The following is a 6,084-nucleotide window of genomic DNA, read 5'->3' as shown; positions in this document are numbered from 1 at the left end:
CATTGTCAGTATTATTATATTTCATTTATACCATCTCAAATATATTGTCATATATTCCGTGCAGTATTTATAATTTATATGTTCGGAATATCTCAGTATATCTAGTATATTTCGTATTAAAGTATTGATATCACTGTGAGAATGAGTTTATAGATATAAACGTAAATAAAAAAATCTTATTATAAAAATGGTAAAAACAATCTTGCGAATTTCATCGTGCAATATCGCAATTATTTTATTCGCGATTAAATTACAAATGTCTATTTTTATTTATTCTTACTTTTGTAGGTTATCATAATATTCGAAATTATGAGAGAAAGAATAATAAAAAAACACATAGAAGTAAAACATAAACATAAATTTTCTCAAAATTTTTTAAAAACTTAGAGAAAGATATAATTATTAGAAATCAACTTATAAAATAATTTCAAAATCAAGCATATTTTGATAAGAATTATAAAATCACCGCTCGAAGCACGTATTTAATACGATTGTCAGCAGATGACAACTAAAATAATCCAAATAGTCACCAACACTCAAGTGTTTTTCCTTTAGTATTAAAATATAAATATATGTTTTTCAAAGTATTAACTCTAGGTAGTGCATGTATATATATGTACCTATATACACAGCTACAAGAAAATATCTGAACAACAGTATGCTTACAATTTAAATTTTAAATAATCCTATGTTGTGGAAAATATAATCAATATTTGCAATACAAGAGAGACGTTGTATACGCTGCATTTTCTTTTAATCTAGGCACGTTAAAATTATGAATTACAATTAATTACAATGAGTATACTAAATAAAAAATAATTTGAGAATGTTTTTATATGTATTATATATTACATTTTTATTTAACAGAGAAAATAAATATTTATCGTTTCTTCTTTATTTGTTTGAATAAGTATATTGAATCAATAATCGAAATAATCTTGCAAATCATTGATTATATGCTATCACGAAAAAGTATAAAGAATAAATGTGTGCACGACATTAAAAATTGGAATTTTTAACATTGTAATGATATCATTTAATTTTCTATTATTTAACTATTTTATTATTTATTTAAAAATATATGAATTAAATATAAAATATATTAAAAAAGTTTTCGTTCTTTAATCTTTAAATTTTTAATTCAAAGACATTTTCTAACAATATGCAATATTATAATAAATCAAATTAACGTTCTTGTCAGATGCACACTGTATCTATGAAAATTTAGAGAATTATTTAGGTTTATAAAAAAAAGAAATTAATAAAATTTCAACAATTTTGAAAATGATAAATTAAAAGGAATTAAGATAAAGATTAAGATTTATTAGAAATTAAGATACTCATTGTATGAGTTCATACTTCAATACTATTTAAATTATACTCTATATATCTTTTATATATCTTTAAAAGAAAGATACATGATATTTTATTTCTAATGATTCATCTTGTATATAAAAATGTTATGTTATTTATAATACAATTCCTTTTCTACGAGAATTAATTGCAGTTGACACTGCGATTACTACACACTGCAAACTGTTAATATCGATATATATTGTTATATCTATTAAAATCTTACCGTTCCAATTTCAGATAATCGAAATTAAACAATGTCAATAACATATAACAAATATTATAATAAATACATACATACATAAAATCCTACACAATTTAAGTAGTTTAAAGTAATATTTATGTGCATATTTTAAGAATTATTGATTGTGAGATATTTGATTATTTTATTTTGTGAATTTCGTATAAATTTAATAAAAAATATGAAATAAATCAATTTTTATGTCTTCCTATGTAATTATTAATTTTTAAACTTTCCGCGTTGAAAAATTACCATATTAGAGTACTTTCACATATTTATTTCTTATGTGATCCGTAAATAATACTTTATGATTATTCTAAATAATATAATATATTAAAGTCATTTTAATCATGTTAAAATCTCCTGTTGTTGTACGATAACAAAGCTGACAAAGAGAACATTAGCACACTATGACGTAAATACACCACGTTATTTTTAATTTATTGTCAAAATATTTCAAGTACTATTACATATATGTTTATACGTGAGAAATATAAAATTATAATATTAAAATATGTATTTTAAAATATAGATTAATTATCATTTGCTGAACGTAATATGTTTTGAGACTTTTTGTTACCTAAATTTTAATTGCTTGACTATTATTTGATTGTTTATTTTATTATTATTTATTATTTAATTGTTTTGTCTTCTCACTTTAACTTAAACTTAATCATTGGACAATACAACATCAAACAAAATATATTTTAATCTAAATATTATTAAGGAAGTAATTGTGGTCTATAAGGAAATAATTATGGCAAGTAACAACAACTTAAGAATATTAAAATTATAACTTCAAAATATTAAAATTACGAAAGCTGGATATGTAATTGCAATATCCATATTATGCATGTTATATAAGTAAACTAAAATTTTATAATTTTGTGTTGAAAAATATTCTAAAACATTAATTTTGTAAAATATTTATTCAAGAATATATTTATTTCAGAATGTATATAACAAATAAATAAACTATTTGTAGTGTATAGTGAAAATAATAAATTAGATAAGAAAGATATTGCTATTATAAAAATTATAAGAAATATTTTTATATTATAAAAATAGAATTGATTATAGGATTATAGGAATCTTAAACAAAAGTAATAATATTAGATAATTTATTATAAATCGGGAAATGCAAACTTGGATACATGTAAAGAAATTTAACTAATAATATTAAAAATATAAATAAATATTATAAATTCTAAAACAATTTTTATGTTTGTATTATAACTATTAACTAATTAATTAAATATAAATTATGTCATAATATATGTATATTCAAAATTATATTAATAAAATATATTATATATAATATTATTGAACAGTTGTCGTTGTTACAAATTTAGTATTTTATTTATTATATACACATAGACAATAATTAAAAGTAATTCATATAATAATATATTAAGAATAATAATATTAAACTGTTATTATTGTTACATGTATAAGTATATGTATATATAAGAATATGTATGTTATATACTTAAGTATAATTATTGTTTATATGATAATTTAATGGTATAAAAATAATATTATATATATATATTTTTTTTGCTGTAATTATAATTATTTACGATTAATTTCTTTTAAAAAGTTTTTAATATTGAAAAAGTATATCCTTTATTTTCTGGATTTCAGAGGAACGTCTTTGTAGTATTTTTTCAGCATCCAACATCCATTTTTCCACAAAGTTTTCATACTCGTAAAATTTAGCTTCAATATTTGCCTAAACCAGATTACTTTGAATTAACGTAATAATTATGTGCTATCTTAAAAGATTTATCATCATATCTTAAAGATGTAAATAAATTTATTAATAGATAACCTAATATAAATATAATTTTTAAATCATAAAATGTACCTTGTCAGGGAGATAATAGTTCTTTTCAGAGAGAATTATTTTTTTCTCCCATATACGTTCAATACTATTTTTAAATGCTTCAGGCTTAATGATATTTTTTATGATGTTTTTGATCTACATAGAATAACTTAATCAATATTTATTGTCAATAAATAGTAATTTAATTTAACAGGAATTTTTTAATTTAAGAATTTTTAACCGAAATAGTACTTTGGTAATTAAGCATAATAAAAGTAGAACATGAAAAACCCGTTTTAATTTGTGAAAAAAAATTATTTCCTAAAATGTGCCTAAAATTGCTTTTATTTAAAAACAGCTGTATATTTGTGTGTCATATATACAAGATGTCCGGTAAAGATTAAATCAAACTTCGTAAGCAGATAGAGCGCATAAAACTGAACAAAAAAGTCCTTTACTATTTTACGATTTTTCACAATAATTATTGAAAAATTAATTTAAAAATATCGACCAATTCGCGCAATATATTAGTGCTCTGTAAAAAGAGACAGCACGCTGTCACGCGGTCACTAGGAGCACAGCGTGAAGAAACAGCACAGTGTTACATGGCTACTATGCATGCGACTAGCAATCTCGTGACAGCGGGCTAGCTTTCCTCGCTACGTGCTAATACTCACACGAATACACGAATTGATCGATATTTTTAATTTCTTAATAATTATTGTAAAAATCGCAAAATGGTAGAGGAATTTTCTGTTCAGTTTAATGCGCTCTACTTGCTCATTTGCTTTGATTCAATCTTTGCCGGACCTGTACAATATTTTATTTTAAATATGTTGAAAATAATAAATAATAGCAATTATGCATAATAAGGGTGACTTCAAAAATTTAAATGACCTATATACTGATATACGTTAATAATTTTGATTTTGCTTTACGTGAAAAGTTGAAAACCTATGTGGAATCGTGCAAGTAATAAATCTCGTTTTGCACTGAAAAGAGGGGTGCCGTAGAATAGACTGCACTTTGCATAAATTTGGAAACCTATGTGGAAAAGTATGATAAAATTAAATATGGTTAATTTATTCACATGTAGTAAACGCTGTTTGTTAAAAACACATTTTATAAAATGTACATAGTGTCGAAACTTACATATAATTTATAAAAACTATTTTATTTATAATTTTTTAATAAATAACGAGCGATGGCAAAATTTTTTAGATGTTATTCAAAATCATAAGCTTTACAACATATATCAAGGTCATTCAAATCTCTGAAGTCGCCTTTTACTGCCTAATTATCATTATTTATATACTACTTATATGCTTAATTACTATTATTTCATATTTTCAACATAATTCAAATAATTAAAATAAAATATTACACATATATATATATATGACAAATAGATATACAAATATCTATAGAATAATATTATATATGTGTATTTATCACATATAGATATATAAATGATAACTTTAAATAAGAGAAAAAAATTTTAGAAAATAATTCTTTGTTCGAAAATTAAAAGGAGTTTTTCATATAAACATATATGTTAAATTTGTCCATGAAAAGCTACTTTTCTCTAAAGAGGGAAGTGAAAATTAGGTTTTTAATTTTTTTTGCTTAAATTTTGGACAAATTAAAGAAAATGGAATTTAATCGATATTTTACTATTAAAAAAATATGTAGTTATATTTTTTTAATCTCCTCGTATTGTTATAAACGAATAAACTTATGTTTTTTAATATTAAGCAATCCTCATTCATTTTTTATTAGGACATTTTAGCAGTCTGAAGAAACAGCCTAGAATGACATCATTTGAAAATATACGTTAGAGATTGATTTCTTTAGAAACTTTTTATATGGTTATATGAAAGATCATTATTATTTTTCAACCAAGAATTATCTTTTAAAGTATATGTGTTACAGACACTTTGTAAATCTTTAAATGCTAACTTATAATAATTCGGCGATTCATAAATAAACTGAGTTTTTTTATAAAAAGTTGATTTTACTATATTTTTATTAAAAAAGTTTATATATATATATATATATATATATATATATGTGTATATACAGGGTATCCGATAATTACTGCCTCACTTCTCTAAGGCAGATAAAGCAGATCAAACTGAACATAAATGTTCTGTACCGTTTTGTGATTTGCGCAATAATTATTAAAATATTAATTAAAAACGCTCATCGTATGAGCGCGCGCCGTATATAGTACTCAGCATATGCTGAACGTTTTAATTAATATTTTAATAATTATTGCAAAAATCGCAAAATGGTAGAGGACTTTTATGTTCAGTTTGGCTTGCTCTATCAGCTCTAGAGAGGTGGGGCGATTGTTACCGGACACTTTGTGTATATATATATATATATATATGTATATATATATATATATAATATCGTTCGATGAGCGTTTTAAATTAATAGTTTAATAATTATTGCGCAAATCGCAAAATAGTACCTGCTCTATCTGCCCTAGAAAGGTGAGGCGGTAATTACCGGACACCCTGCATATATACATATATATATATATATATATATATACATTAGGTATAAATAAGCTTAATAATAAAAAAATAACTGGATCTATAAAATTTACCTTATTTAATTGTTCTTCAGAATAAACATGATTAATAATGCCAACAAATAT

The sequence above is a fragment of the Anoplolepis gracilipes genome, chromosome 1 (assembly GCF_047496725.1).
Source record: "Anoplolepis gracilipes chromosome 1, ASM4749672v1, whole genome shotgun sequence".
Lineage (NCBI taxonomy): Eukaryota > Metazoa > Arthropoda > Insecta > Hymenoptera > Formicidae > Anoplolepis > Anoplolepis gracilipes.
Note: the sequence above shows the minus strand (reverse complement) of the source record.